Here is a 16225-nt window from a genome sequence, read left to right as displayed (position 1 = left end):
CGTGGACCGAGTGCGGGCGGAGCCCACCTGCCCTCCAGCCCAGATTCCCGGCATCGAGGCCCCCAGGTGGCGCCCGCTTTCGGTTTGAGCAGCAAGTAATTTCGTTTTTTTTAAAGGAATCCAAAAGACTAACAAACCTCATTCTTCTATCAAATTGCATTTCCAGGTGAGGTTGCAGTGAACACTGGCTTACGACTGGTGCCAAAGGGGACGTCCGCCTCTTTGTTCACATTCTCAGTTCGGCCGTGGGAATGGGCTGAGATTTGGAAAAATACTCCACGCCCCAAAGCACCAAGTTCATGGCGGGGAGGCCCGTGCCGTCCTATGGGGTGGGGAGCAGACACGGATTTGGGCCTGAGGGAGCAGGGGCAGGAGAGGTGGGGTGGGGTGGGGTGGGGTGGGGGCTGGGACTGGGTTGAAAAGGTTCTCCACCCCCACCCCTCCCGCTCTCTACCCACTGGTCCGACCTGAAGGAGGGTGACACGGCTCCCCAAGACACACCACCCCCAGGACCTTTCAGGATTCCCACGATCCCCCCCTTCAGGGGGGGAGGGGCACAGGCATCGGTTTCATGTCTTCATAACACAAGCGAAAGCTGAACAAGGTGGGCGCTGGTTTCAGGCACAGGAGCGGGTTCCTGGATCCTCCCCCACCCCACTCTTCTCCCCCACCCCTCCCTCCTCCCCCACCCCTCCCTCCTTAGCAAGGACCAGCAGGTTCCTCCGGGAACATTTCAGTGATTCACTAGCACAGGCTCACTCAGCACCACCCATGCCAAGCCCTGGTGGGAGGGGGAGGGGGAGATACAGAAAAACAAGCCAGAGCCCTGGCTGGTGTGGCTCACTGGATAGAGCATCAGCCTGTGGACTGAGGGGTCCCAGGTTCGATTCCGGTCAAGGGCATGTCCCCAGGTTGCAGGCACATCCCCAGTGGGGGGCGTGCAGGAGGCAGCCGATCCATGATTCCTCTCATCATTAATGTTTCAATCTCTCCCCCCTCTCTCTTCCTCTCTGAAATCAATAAAAAAGCAAAACATAACAAAAACCCAGAACAACATGAGGAGGGGCCCTTGCTCACAGGGGAGTAAAATAGTGTTTCACAGGGAAGGACAAGGGGGCAGGTCCCTGTGTGTGTTCCTGTGTGTGTCCCTGTGTGTGTTCCGGTGTGTGTGTGTGTGTGTGTCCCTGTGTGTGTGTGGGGGGTGTGTCCGGTGTGTGTCTGGTGTGTGTGTGTTCCTCTGTGTGTGTGTTCCCGTGTGTGTGTGTGTTCCTGTGTGTGTGTGTTCCTGTGTGCATGTCCGTGTGTGTGTTCTGGTGTATGTGTTCCTATGTGTGTGTGTCCCTGTGTGTGTGTGTGTCCCTGTGTTCCGGTGTGTGTGTTCCTGTGTGTGTGTGTCCCTGTGTGTGTGTGTGTGTGTGTGTTCCTGTGTGTGTGTGTCCCTGTGTGTGGGGGGTGTGTGTGTCCGGTGTGTGTCTGGTGTGTGTGTGTTCCTCTGTGTGTGTTCCCGTGTGTGGGTGTGTTCCCGTGTGTGTGTGTTCCTGTGTGCATGTCCCTGTGTGTGTTCTGGTGTGTGTGTTCCTATGTGTGTGTGTGTCCCTGTGTGTGTGCGTGTCCCTGTGTGTGTTCTGGTGTGTGTGTTCCTATGTGTGTGTGTGTTCCTGTGTGTGTGTGGGGTGTGTGTCTGGTGTGTGTGTGTGTGTGTGTGTCCCTGTGTGTGTGTGTCCCTGTGTGTGTGTGGGGTGTGTGTCTGGTGTGTGTGTGTTCCTGTGTGTGTATTCCTATGTGTGTGTGTGTCCGGTGTGTGTCTGGTGTGTGTGTGTTCCTGTGTGCATGTCCCTGTGTGTGTTCTGGTGTGTGTGTTCCTATGTGTGTGTGTGTTCCTGTGTGCATGTCCCTGTGTGTGTTCTGGTGTGTGTGTTCCTATGTGTGTGTGTGTCCCTGTGTGTGTGCGTGTCCCTGTGTGTGTTCCTGTGTGTGTATTCCTATGTGTGTGTGTGTCCCTGTGTGTGTGGGGGGGGTGTCCGGTGTGGGATGGTCCCTTAAGCAGGTGCCATGGAGTACAGGCCTGAGAGCTGAGCGTTCCTGGGGAAGAAAAGGTGGAACCTGGTCTGGATCAGAGGCCTGAGCTCCCAAGGAGATGGGGTCAGCTCAGAGGAGAGAAGGAAGGAGAGGGTTTACGTTAAAGAGCGCGAGACGGGCAGCCACGCTCACTGCCGGCCCAGCGCCCGGTCGCATCCTGGCCGCGGGCAGCCTGAGTCCAGGGCCGCGGCGGGTGGGTGGACCTCACACCCAGGACCGGTCCTGTCTTGGGGGCGAGCCTTGGCTCAGTAAAGCCTTCCTTTCAGAAAAGCTTCAGGCAAAGAATGGGGCGTTTCGTTCACAGAAGCGTCCCTCCTCACCAGAGGGGAAGGTGGGGAGAGAACGGGGCTCGGGCAGCTCTACCGAAACCCCCAGAAGGTGCGGGTCAGCCTCCGGGACCCGCTCCTGTGGAGACGGCACCATCTCGCAGAACAAGGTGGCGACAAGCAGGACTCTGGCGCCAGAGGGACAGAGCCGACTTCTAGCCGTGTGGCCTCACACACTTCATGAGCCAGAGCCTCAGTTTTACCATGGGTAAGAGGGGCGCGGCCAGCCCAGGCTCAGCCGCAGGGACTCGGCACCAAGAACACACGGCCAGGCTGCCGGTGGCCTGGGGGGGAGGGGGGGGCGCGGCCAGCCCAGGCTCAGCCGCAGGGACTCGGCACCAAGAACACACGGCCAGGCTGCCGGTGGCCTGGGCGGGCGCAGCTGGAAGGACGAGCCAGAGCCACCTCTCAGGAAGGAGGACGGAATGTCTTCATTCTTACCTCCCTCGGGGCCGGGGCGGAGGACAGCGCTTGGCTCACCGCTCACCTGCCATGCGTCACCTCTGAGGCTGAGATTCAACCGCCACCTGCAGCTGCTCCGAAAGCAACCATCTCCCGTCGTCGGCATGACAGCGGCATCCCGGGCAAGCCGGCTGCCCCGCCCTCTGCCAGGGTCTGACGGGGGGGGGGGGGGGGGGCGTTAAAGGGGGCAGTAGTCCTGCCTCCTTGTCCAGGGAGGGGGAGATCCCAGCCTGGTTCAGCCAGCAGGGGCAGAAGCTGCCAGAAATGCAGAAATTCGGGCCATACCCCAACTTCCTGAGCCAGAGCCACCAGATCCGCAGCTGAGGGTCCCGGGTTCAAGTGTGAGGAGCACTGACTGAACTTCCCAGGCCTGTCCTCCTCTCTGAAACGAGGGGCCAGTGTAGCCTTTAAACAAACTGAATACAGCGGGGCCTTGACTTACGAGTTTAATTCGTTCCGTGACGGAGCTCGTAACTCAGATTACTCGTACGTCAAATCATTAAAGTGGACGAGTGAGACACGTGATGCTGGGCTGATGTCGTGGCGTTCACTGTGACGTTCGCTGCGCCAACTAGCGGTGGGGTATCTGAAGCTGGCTCGTAACCCGAATTTTAGCTCGCAGCTCAAAGCAAAAAATCGGCCGAGAGACGGCTCTATCTTGAAAAACTCGTTAGTCGGGACACTCGTAAGTCAAGGCCCCACTGTATTGATGTGACTAGATTTTTAAAATGAGTAAAGTAGCACATAGTCCTAAAGACAACACGGAGAAGCCCTCGGCCCGCCCGCCACTTGCCCAGGCCCGGGGCGCCCCCTGCACGGCCTCTCTCTGTCCCGCAGGTGAGGACCAGCCAGTATTTGTCCTTTCGTGTCCAGCTCATCTCACCTAGCATCACCCCCTTAGGGCTCACCTGTTGTAGCATGTATCAGAATGTCTTCCCTTTTTAAAAAACTTTGTTAAAATGTTTTAATTGATTTCAGAGAGAGGAACATCGATGAGAGAGAGGAACACAGACCGGCTGCCTCCTGCATGTTCCCTAGTGGTGACTGAGCTGCAACCGGGAATCGAACCAGTGACCTCCTAGGCCAGTGGTCGGCAAACTCATTGGTCAACAGAGCCAAATACCAACAGTACGATTGAGATTTCTTTGGAGAGCCAAATTTTTTAAACTTAAACTATATAGGTAGGTACACTGTTATTCACTTCATTAGGGAACTCCTAAGGCTTAGGAAGAGCCACACTCAAGGGGCCAAAGAGCCGCATGTGGCTCGCGAGCTGCAGTTGCCGACCACAGTCCTAGTGCACCAGATGATGCTCCGCCAACGGAGCCGCACTGGCCAGCGCATGATGCTTTCCTCGTTCAGGTGAAGAACGTGCTACTACACGTGGAGCAGTTTGTTCACCGCTCAGGGCCCCTGGACCCTGGGCTTCGTCCACCTCCCGGCTGTGGAGCCGCACAGACAGGCGGGGCAGGGAGGAGAGGGGAGGAGGGGAGGGAAGGTGGGGAGGGGAGGCGGGGAGGGGAGGGGAGGGGAGGGGAGGGGAGGGGAGGGCGGTGGCTGTCACCAGCAGTCTGACGACCAGCTGGGGCCCCGTGTCCACAGGGGAGGAAGGGCTCTCCCTTCTCAGGCTCAGAAAGTCACTCCCGGACGTGCTTACAAACATGCCTCATTTCTGGCGTGAGTGCTTTCTGTGTGTGTGCGTGTGCGCGCGTGTGCGTGTATGCATGTGTGTGTGCATGTGTGTGCATGTGTGTGTGCATGTGTGCGCATGCACAGAAGTTGCACCCACACCGTCACCACGATCTCACGAGGCCCAGCACCCCTCACCTCACGGCTGCACCCCAGAATCCCACACTGAGAGGCCAGCACCCCTTCCTTGTCCGTGTGCTCCCACACGACCTCTCGCTCAGGTTTATGCAAAGATCAGGTTCCGTGCCCGGGAGAAAACAAACGCAAGATACGACCTGAGAAACAAGCACAGCCCTGGCCGTGTTGCTCAGTGGTCAGAGCGCCAGCCCTCACACCAAAGGACTGCGGGTTTCCCCCCCACAATGGGGCGAGGGTGGGAGGCAACCAGTGGCTATGGCTCGCTCACACTGATGTGGCCCCTTCTCTCCCCCTCCCTCCTTCCCACTCTCTGAAAAGCCGTGGGAAAACACCCTCGGTGAGGATTAACAGAAGAAGAAGTACCTGAAGTGTCTGAGCACAAGGCCAGGCAGGAGGCCAAAGGGGAAGCAGCGGAGCCGCTGAGCACGGGGAGCACGTGATGGGGAGCAGAGGAGACTCCATCTCCCCCTCAGGCTGCGGGAGGCGGGAAGGTCTGGGGGGCGGGAAGGAAGCAGGCACGGAGGGCCGGAAGGGAAATGAAGGCAGCCTTCCAAAGAAGTCTGGGGGAAGCACGTAGACTTTAAAAATCTGTATTCCAGGGGTTTGCACATGCTCCTAAGGAAGCAGCATCTGTGCCAGCAGCGAACAGCTGCACACACCCAGGTCCCTCCACAGGTGGCCGGGCTGTGTCCTGGAGGGCAGGCTGAGCCCCGGCCCCCGCACGTGGATTACTGAGAAACAGGCCCTTCGCAGTCGTGACTAGTCAGGATGAGCTCGTGCTGGTTTGGGGTGGACCCTGAACCCCATGACTGGGGTCCTCCTAAGAAGAGGAAAGGTCACCCAGGGACGCAGGGAGGAGGCCAGGGACGAGGGAACTGAGGTGGGAAGGACGCACCGCACACCAAGGGCAGTGGGGCCGGGAGCGGGAGACAAGGACTCTCCCAGGACCTCCGTGAGGGTCACAGCCCTGCACGTCTGTGAACTGAGAGGATGCATCTCTGTCGTCTCCACCGACCCGTTTGCGAGGACTCGTTACGGCAGCCCCAGGAGAGTCATACGCGGGGACTGGGTCCATAAATAATGTGCACACCCAGGACTGGGCGGGTGTACATACAGTCCCCGTGTAAAAATAACAAAAGTTAAACAATAAGCGAAAAGTCTATTTCCCTATTTATTGCCTAGTTGTTTGGGTTTTACACATTGATTTTAGAGGAAGGAAAAAGGGGGGAGGGGGAGGGAGGGAGGGAGGGAGGGAGGGAGGGAGGGAGGGAGGGAGGGAGGGAGGAAGGGAGGAAGGGAGGAAGGGAGGAAGGGAGAGAGGGAGAGAGAGAGAGAGAAACACTGACTTGTTGGTCCACTTATGTACACATTCATTGGTTGATTCTTGTATGTGCCCTGACGGGATATCGAACCTGCAACCTTGGCCTATCGACGCTCTAACTCACGGACCTACCTGGCCAGAGCATGTTTGAATTTTATTATTAGACTTTAAAGCCAAAATAGTAGACAATGATATTGGTTCTTTTTGATAAAAATGTGACTTGGTGAGCTAGGAGACTGCCTGGTGTGGTCGGCAGCCTGGTGACCCCCACGGAGTCCACACGAACAGAACCGTGAACAGGGCAGGCCAGGCTGCTGGGAGAATTTAGGTTGCTGGTCAGCTGACCTTAAAACAAAGAGACGAGCTGGGTCCATGCCATCACCAGGACCCTCGAAAGTGGGAGAGGGAGGCAGGCACATCAGCGTGGGTGTGACGAAACGTGGGGACAACTCAACTGGTAATTTCTGGCTTTGACTTCGAAGACGGAGGATGTGGCCACGAGTCAAGGAATACGGGCAGCCTCTAAGTCCTGGAAAAGGCAAGGGAATGGGTTCACCCCAAGAGACTCCAAACAAACAAGGATCTGCAGGCCCTCAGGCTACCCAGTGAGGCCCAGGCAGATCTGACCAGCAGAAATGCAAGGAACAATGTCCCCGTTTTAAACCACTGCGCTTGTGGTGACTGTGACAGCAGCAATAAGAAACACATGCATCTCGCCAACCCCTCACTCTGCAGAGGAAGAAACTGATCCAAGAACAGCAAAGAATCAACACGCGACCCCAGCCCTCAGGTTAACAGGGTGTGTTCCCTGAGGACAAACACCCTTCGCCTCAAACACATTCTGCCATCCGTCTCCCTGGAGCACTGAAAAATTCAGCCGACGAACATTCTGATCTTAAAACGAAAAATCCTACAGAATAAAAGCCCAATATGCTAAGTGTCTGACCATTCAACCAGTTGCCATGACGTGCACTGACCACCAGGGGGAAGACGCTCCAACCCGTAGGTTAACTTGCTGCTGGGGTCCAGCTGATCAGGACTGGGCGAGCAGGCCGGACACGCCCTGGAGCCATCCCGCAGTCTCTCCCTGGCTGGCCAACCTCTCCAGGTCCCTCACCGGCTGGCCGGCCCTGATCGGCCCCCGTTGGGACTGGGCGAGACGGGCCAGACATGCCCTGGACAAATCCGTGCACCACCCTCTAGTAAACTGCACCCAACTTGGTAAGAAGCACTTTTCCACCAGCTGAGCAGGTCTGACTCATCTCCCATGGACTGCACTCCACTGCTCACCTCAGACCGTTTGAGGTTTTATTTTTTGTATTTTATTAAATCCTCACCCGAGGGCATTTTCATTTTTATTTTTAGAGAGAAGGGCAGGGAGAGAGACAGAAAGAGAGAAACACTGAACAGTTACTGCTGACGACCAAGATCAACAGTAATTGATATAAATGTGAGGAGTCTGGCAGAAGGCTGACCAGGACTCCTTTGATATTCACAGGGTGAATACCTACATTTTATTACCTGCTGCTAGCTCAGTGGCCTAAAGCAAACTCCCCAAGACCAGGCAATCTTACTGTTTGCTAAGCATTACCATTGATATGTCTGTTTGCGTCCTAACGGCAATTGTGTATTCTAGCTAATAGAAGCAGCTGGGAAAGCAGCAACAGGGAGAACTCCACTTCTTTAGTTGGGCTGTTCTCTGGTTCCCCTGATAATTATAAAAATTAATATTCCGTCTTGTGTGTATCATTTGCGCGTCAGCCCTCCCTCCAAGTCTTTGAATCCGTGAGAGCCATGCTGGCCGTGGACTCTTGCAAGTTACCTTCCACACACACCCCAGCCGGGGATTGAACCACAACCTGGGTATGTGCCCTGACCGGGGATCGAACCCGCAACCTTTCAGTGCACAAGACGACGCTCCAAACAACTGAGCCACGCTGGCCGGGCCCCCCAGGTCCGAGTGTTTAGTCCTGTGCTAACGAGGAGCTTCACACGCAGAAAAGCCCCTGCCGGTCCCTGCACAGTCATGCTCAGGTGATGGCATTGCTGTAAGTTTAAGAACCTGTTCACGGCCAAGAGTTATAAAAAGGCCCGGCCAGCGTGGCTCCGTGGTTGAGCGTCCACCTATGCACCAGGAGGTCACGGCTGGATTCCCAGTCAGGGCACAGGCCTAGGTTTCGTGCTCCATCCTCAGTGTGTGGCGTGCAGGAGGCAGCTGATCCATCATTCTCTCTCATCATTCACTAGAGGCCGGGCGCACGAATTCGTGCACGGCTGGGGTCCTTTGGCCTGGCTGGCGATTGGGGCCGAACAGGGCCAGCTGGCCACGGGGAGGAACCAGGGAGGGACCCTGGGAAAGGTTGGCTGTGGGAGCGCACTGACCACCAGGAGCAGCTCCTGCGTTGCGCATCTGCCCCCTGGTAGTCAGTGTGCATCATAGCGACCGGTCAACCGGTCATAACTGTCATTTAGGCTTTTATATAGATAGATAGATGTTTCTCTCTCTCCCTCTCCCTTCTCTGAAATCAATAAAAAATGTTAAAAAAAATAATATATCACCATATATATAGGCACAGCCCTGATGAAACGAGAAGACATTGTGCTGCTCTGGCCGGTGTGGCTCAGTGGATAGAACCTAGGCCTGTGGACCGGAGGGTCCCGGGTTCGATTCCAGTCAAGGGCACACTCCTCGGCTGCAGGCTCTTTCCTGGCCCAGGTCCTGGTCGGGGTGCGTCTCTCTCCTATGATGTTTCTCTCTGACTTTCCCTCCCTCTTCTGCTCTATCTACAATCAATGGGAAAATATCCTGGGGGGACTTAAATAATAAAAATAAATAGAGTGAAAATGAAGACGGCACTGATGAGCCATCCAGTCGGCGAGGGCCTCCCAGAGGGTCACGGCCTGTGTGTCCCCCGCGGCAGCCGGTGCAGGGGCCAGTGGGACCGCCCGGGTTTACCTTCCGGGGGTGACTGGGCGGGACCCAGAGGCGCTGGGCTGGCCCGGCCGAGCCTCGGAGCAGGTGGGGTTCGGCCCATCTCACAAACGCGGCGGAACCCGGGGCGCGGGGCCGGCCAGCAGGTTCCCACGGGCCCAGAGGCGCCGGCGGACCCCGGTGCGGGAAGCGGAGCTGGGGCGGAGGGGACCCGCGAGGCGGCGGCCAGGGACGGGGGCCCAGCGGAGCTCAGGGGCCTGCAGAGGACCGGCTGCCGGGCGCCCCGACACCCGCCGATTTCCCCACCGGGTGACGCGGGAACCACAGCAGAAACCCCTTCTTCGCCCCCGCGACCGGACATGACCTTCCACACCCGCTGAACACGGGGCACAGCGGCCCGCAGGCCCCACGGCTGCAGCCGCCCGGCGAGGAGCCCCCAAATGACGGCCCGGCGAGGAGCCCCCCAGACGGACGGCCCGGCGAGGAGCCCCCAAATGATGGCCCGGCGAGGAGCCCCCCAGACGGACGGCCCGGCGAGGAGCCCCCCGGACGGACGGCCCGGCGAGGAGCCCCCCGGACGGACGGCCCGGCGAGGAGCCCCCCGGACGGACGGCCCGGCGAGGAGCCCCCCGGACGGACGGCCCGGCGAGGAGCCCCCCGGACGGATGGCCCGGCGAGGAGCCCCCCAGATGACGGCCCGGCGCCCACCTGCCAGCTCTCCGGCGCTTCCAGGTGCGCAGGCCTCTGCTCTGAGCTGCTCCCGAGGGAAAGGCAGTTCCGGTCACTCACGCCCCAGGAGAGGGGCTCTCAGGCCGTCCGGGAGGGGGTGCCCTGGGACCCCGCAGGCCCGCTGGGAGGGCACCCAGGCCGCGCACGACACCTGCGGCTCCCCAGGCCCCGGCGGAGGCGCATGCGCACTCCCACAGCCACGCGGCAGCCACGCGGAGTGGCCACGTGACCCTCCACAGATGGAGGGTGGGCGTGGCCCGCGTGGTGCGCAGCAGCCAATCAGCAGCTGGCAGAGCAGCAGCACGTGTCCTGAGAGCAAGGGTTGCAGCTGGCAGGTGGCAGGACACGTGCCTGGCCACGGCCTCGGCCCCGCTGCCCCCTCCACCGGGAGGTGAAGGCCGCGGACACCCACACCCGCCCCACGGCAGTGCCATCCCTCCCCGGCCACGCCCACCGGCCACGCCCACCGGCAGAAGCTGAGCGCCCACGTGTGAGCCAGGAGGTCGCGGTTGGATTCCGGGTCAGGGCACCAGCGGGTGCGGTCCATCCCCGTGGGGGGCGAGCAGGAGGCGGCGGTCCACGCGGCCCTCTCCTCATGGATGCTTCTCTCCCTTCCCCCCTCCCCTGCGCAGAAATGGATAAAATACGTTTAAAGAGAAGCCAGCGCCCACCGCACTGTCTCCAAGCCCCGAAAAGCGTGGCCAGTGGTCGCAGCCGTGACTGTCGCCGTGCAGCCGCCTCCAGCCCCGACTCCCCGCAGCGGCCGGGCACGAGGCCACAGGTCTGACCCCGGGGCGGCCTGGACAGTCACGGCACCGGGACCCCAGGCCACCAGGGCCCCCTGGGCCGCCGGGCCAGCGGAGAGGCAGCCTGGACCCGGTCCTGAGCAGTCACTGCCTCCTGGGGGTCCGATGCCCCAGCCCCTCGTCATTGATGTGATGAGCCCTCCGCCAGCGGTCACTGCGGGCAGCTCAGCGGGCCGCGCCGGGGCAGCAGCGGCCTCCCAACCTGGTTCAGGCTGGGCAGGTCCCTGGGGAGCCCCCGAAGGCAGCGGGCCTGCACCCCTCCTCTCCACCCTGCTCCCTGCTGCTGCCCGCACGGCAGCCCCTGCAGGCACTGCGCACCCCGCCTGGCTGCCCCCTGCCCGCGTCCACCCAGCCCCCCACTGGACCGCCAGGTGCCCTGGGCTGCATGCACGTGCTCGCCTGGCAGCTCCAAGGCTCCGCATGACACCGTCCACCCAGTCAGTATCGGCCCAGTTTGCCCACCAGACGTCCAGCCACGCCCCCAGCCTCTGCCACCGTCTGCACGGCCCCCACCGGGCCCCACCAGGGTCAGCCAGTCCCCTCACCCAGAAACACTGGGGGGCGGAGAGGGGCTGAAGGTGCCACAGAAATGACGCACATGGGGCACAAAGGACTAGGGAGGACTCAGCAGAGAGACCATTTCTAAAAGGAGGGGCTCAGGAGGGCGGAGTCTATGCTTTTTATTTAGAAGAAGAAAAAGAACACACCAGCACAGAGCACGCAGCTCACAAACCATCCGCACCCAACTGGGACGGGGAGAGAGGACGGGGAATTCTGGGTTAAAGAACTTCATGAACTTCTCAGAGGTTATTTTCAAATGGCAGCAAATGACACTTAAGAATTTGCTCTTACCCAGCCTGTGCGGCTCAGTGGTTGAGCGTGGACCCATGAACCAGGAGGTCACCACATCGATTCCAGGTAGGGGCCGTGCAGGAGGCGACCAATCGATGTTTCTTGTTCGTCAATGATGTTTCTATCTCTCCCTCTTTCTTTCTCTCTGAAGTCAATTAAAAAAAATTTTTTTTAAGTTAAAAGTTTAAGCCCTGTCCAGTGTGGCTCAGTTGGTTGAGCATCGTCCCATACACCAAGAGGTCGCAGTTGGATTCCCCATCAGGGCACATACTGGGCTCGATCCCCAGTGTGGGGCTTGCAGGAGGCAGCCAATCTCTCTCTCTGTCTTTCTCTCTCTCTCCCTTTCCCTCTCCCTCTCCCTCTTCCTTTCTCTAAAAAATCAATAAAAACATATTTTTTAAAAGTTAAGTTTAAAAAGTAAACTGACGAGAAATGAAACCATGTCCACACAGACATGCACGCCAGTGTTCTCAGAGCATTACTCATCTGATTCCCAGACTGGAAATAAGCTAGTATTGGCCTGTGAGGGCTGTTGTAACAAATACCACAGAGGGGCTTACATAACAGGGAAGTCTCAGTCTGGGGGCTGGAGGCCCAAGACCACGGTGTCGGCAGGGCTGGGTCCCTCCGAGGCTGAGGGACCGTCTGCTCCAGGCCCCACCCCCAGCCTCTGCTGGTCCCTGGAGAGCTTTGGTTCCTGGGCTTGTAGATGCATCACCGGTCTCTGCCCTCATCTTCACGTGGCCTCCTCCCTGCGTGCGTGTCTGTGTCAAAGTTCTTAAGGACACTAGTCACCTGGGTTAAGGGTCTGTCCTACTCCGGTGTGATCTCACCTTAGCTAATCGCATCTACAAAACCCTGTTTCCAAACAAGGTCACATTCCCAGGTCCTGGGGGCGAGGACTTCAACATAGGAGTTCGGAGGGGACACAGCTCCACCCATAACAAATCCGAACGTCCATCGATGTGCGAGTGGGAAGACCATGTGTGTTCTGTCCATCAGTGGAACCCGCACAGACGCAGGTACCTGCCACAGCCTAGGGCCGTGGTCGGCAAACCGCGGCTCGCGAGCCACATGCGGCTCTTTGGCCCCTTGAGTGTGGCTCTTCCACAAAATACCACGTGTGGGCGCGCACGTACAGTGCGATTGAAACTCCGTGGCCCATGCGCAGAAGCCAGTATTTTGTGGAAAAGCCACACTCAAGGGGCCAAAGAGCCGCATGTGGCTCGTGAGCCGCGGTTTGCCGACCGCTGGCCTAGGGTAACCTCAGAAACACGTGCAGTGAAGGAGCCAGATGCAAAAGGCCCCTATTGTACCGTATCATCTCATGAGTAAGAAATGTCCCGAAAAGGCACATTTGTAGAGAAAAAAGCAGATGGTGGTTGCCTAGGGCTTGGGATGGGAGAAGGGATTCAGCCAAAACCAGCGTGAGGAAAACTGCTGGGCTCATGGAAATGCTCTGAAACTGCATTTTGGTGATGGTCGCCAATGCCATACGCTTACCGAAAAGACCCGCTGAAGTGCACTTGACAATGGTTGAGTATCTTCATAGTAAATTGTATAGTAATAAAGCTGGGTTTTTTTAAAGAAAAAGAAAACTTGGACCTAGCCGGTTGTTCAGCGGTTAGAGCGTCTGAAGGGTCATGGGTTCAATTCTGGTCGAGGGCATGCGCCTGGTTGCAGGCTCGATCCCCAGCCCTGATGGGGGCCCACGGGAGGCAGCCATCCATGTGTCTCTCTCACATCGGTGCTTCTCTCTCCCTGTCTCTCCGCCTCCCTTCCACTCGCTCTAAAATCAATGGGAAAATATCCTCTGATGAGGATTAACAACAACAAAGAAACAAGCAAACCTTGTGCGGTGGGGACTAGCAGGGGGTTTAACACGCCTTCCAGCTGGTTCCACTTTACTCCGTTTGCACATCGCTGCTCACAGGGCTTCCAGCCGGAGGGATGAGCGACAGCATCCTGCCCGCCTGCCGCACCTGGTTCCTGCCGCTCCTGGTTCCCGCCGCACCTGGTCCCCCCGCCCTCCCTCACCCCCCCCCCCTCCTGGCTGCTGCCTCCAGGGCCCAGAGGCGGGAGACGATGCTGCCCCGAGGGAGGAAGTGGCCGGGGCTTTACCCGCCGCACAGCGTGTGTGTCAGGTCCGATGTAGAGCCCAGACCTAACAGTGACCCGGGGTCAGACCCAGGTCCAACTGGACACGTCGAGCTTGACATTTTGAGGTTCCTCAGGCACCCCACGTGCACCCTGTTCTGAACTGAGCTCTTTACCCCTCACCTTGCTTTCCTGGTGAACGGGACCACCATCCACCCAATCGCGCAAGCCCCCGAACCCTGGGGGCTCACTTTGCCCCCGGTGCCCCCCAGTCTAGGTGGCCGCTGAAGCGTGAGGTTCCATTTCCAGTATCTCCCCTTTTCTGCAGTCATGGCATTGGGCCCGGACCTTACCATGTCTCCCCCTGGCCCCTCTGCCTCTGGCTCTGGTCTCACCCCACCCTGTTCAGGCCCCCCCCCCCCCCCGGCCCTCTCCCCCCCACATCCTAGGGATCATCTGGCGCTGAGCGTCAGGCACTCCCTCCCGGACGCCCCTGGTGGCTCCTCACTACCAGCAGGAGTAACAGAAACGGGCTGTGCTGGTCTCATCAGATAAAGGCCGTTGTCCGCACCTGCGAGGCCCAGACGTCCACCGCGCCAAGGCTGGCACGGCTCCAGGGGGCACACAGCCGGCCCGATGAAAGACTGCAATTCCTCACATTTTAGTTCAATTTATTTTCTCACAACATTAAAAATAGAAGTACCATGTGATCCAGCAATTTATTGGGAGAAAACAAAAACCAGTAACTTGACAAGATACAGGTATCCCCACATTCAGAGCAGCATGATTTACAAGACATGGACTCGGACGAGGGGCGCTCAGGGCTCCCCTGAAAGAGGAGCAACCCCCTGGCCCAGGGCCACGCGGCTCCGGCCTGGCCCTCACCAGCACTGAAATCCAGCTCTCACTTCCTGAAACCCGAAGAAACCTTGGCCTCGGGCAAAGGCCCTTTGGCCGGCACTGGCAGGCTTATGCAACAGGGCCGCCTGTGCCAGGCTGGAGAGCGCTGGGGGCCCGCGGGCACTGCCGCAGCAGGTGCGCACCTGGGGGTGATGCCAGGTGTGGGCTGTGTATCCCTGACCGAGAACGCCTTAGAGTCCAAGGGTCCAAACGCACAAACACACACAGCCTCCGCCTTGGCCCGCTCTGGCCTTGGATTAGGCCTCCGTGTCTCCCAGCCTCACCGCTGCTCCAGCCTCCCGGCCTCCCTGCCTCCCTGCCGGGCTGGAGCGCCGGGCGCCTTGTGTGGAAGGGTGGGTGTGGGGGGGTCGATCTCCCAGAGCACGGAGCTCACGTCAGCAGGCCCTGCGCCCCCTCTCCACGCTTCTTCCAGGACCCTTGCCCCTCTCCCCTTCTGAGCCAAGCAGCTGCAGTGCTTGTCCCCGGCCTGCATGTCACTGGGCATGAGCAACGCCTGCTGCGAGTCGGGGTTCCCGAGTGAGGCCCAGACCAGTGGCCTCAGGGCGGCCTGGGGACGAGAGGAAGGCCAGTCCCGGCTCCCACCCAGACCCACTGAGTCAGAACCACGGCAACCTTGGCTGCGGCCGCCTCCAGGCTATTGCACTCCCCCGGGGGACAGGTCAGCACCTTTGTTTGTTTTTCAGGCACAGCCTGTGGGGACAGAAGACAAGTCTCTCCCCTTACCCTCCCCCACCCCCGGGTGTGAGTGTGTGTGTGTGTGTGTGTGTGAGTGTGTGTGTGTGGGGGGGGTAAGGGGAAAGGGGGTGGATTCTCACTCGAAGCCGCATTTTGCAGACAAATGCTTATCACTGTAGAAACAATTCTAAGGGAAGAACATGAAGGTTTGATTCCCAGTCCCGGAAGGCACCCCCAGGCCCTGGACAGCTTTCTAGCGGCTTCTGAGCCCACAATCCCGTTTATGCGTAAAACACACTCACACACACACACTCACACACACACACTCACACACACACTCACACACACACACACTCACACACACACACACTCACACACACACACTCACACACACACACACTCACACCCCCCAGCGGTGCCTTGTCCTGCGGGCTGTTCCGTGCTCGGCTCTGGAGCCTCCTCCTGAAGGAGCAGCAGGTGGGAGGCGGCCACGGGACTGGTCAGGAGGCTGCGGCTGGGACCACGGGAGGAGGACGTTTCGGGTTTGAGAGTCAAGCGGGGAGTCACCGCCGAGCGACACCAGGGCGCCCGGGAGCGCAGGGCCGGGGGGAAGACCGGGGCTGACTCCGCCTCGCCGGGCGGGCGGGCCCCTCAGCAGCCAGGCCCACCCAGCCGAGCGGGGCTGCCGCACCGGCCCGCGGTCTGTCCGGGTGAACTAGATGGAAGGATCCCTTTTTATTTTGTCAGATCGGCGAACAGCACATGGCCGGTGCCCGCGGGACTTCAGGGCGGGGTGTGCCGCGCGGACGAGGCCGGCCACGGCCGCCCGGGTGACCGCGGTCTGCAGGCCGGGCCCCTGTCCCGGGTCCTCCCCGCCGGGCCCTGAGCAGCCCTGGGGGTGGGCGCGGGGGGCTCCGCCGCTGAGTCCTCGGCGGGAGCTCAGGCTCAGGCTCAGCCGGTGGGTCCGTCACTGCGGCCCGACCAGCGCCCCGATCCGTCCCGCCCTCTGCCCCGCGGGTGTCACGAGCTGCGGGGGGGGGGGGGGGGGAGAGCGGAGCTGTGGGCCCACGGAACCACGTGGTTCCGATGGCGGCCTCCGGCGCAGGAGGAAAATCGGGAGGAACAGAACCCCCCAGGTGCCACTGGACACTTTCCAGACCCGGTGGCCGAGGGCCGGGGCCGGGCCGCCCTCGGGGCC

This window comes from Myotis myotis, unplaced genomic scaffold (assembly GCF_014108235.1).
Source record: "Myotis myotis isolate mMyoMyo1 unplaced genomic scaffold, mMyoMyo1.p scaffold_m19_p_2, whole genome shotgun sequence".
Lineage (NCBI taxonomy): Eukaryota > Metazoa > Chordata > Mammalia > Chiroptera > Vespertilionidae > Myotis > Myotis myotis.
This window is presented reverse-complemented; position numbering follows the sequence as displayed.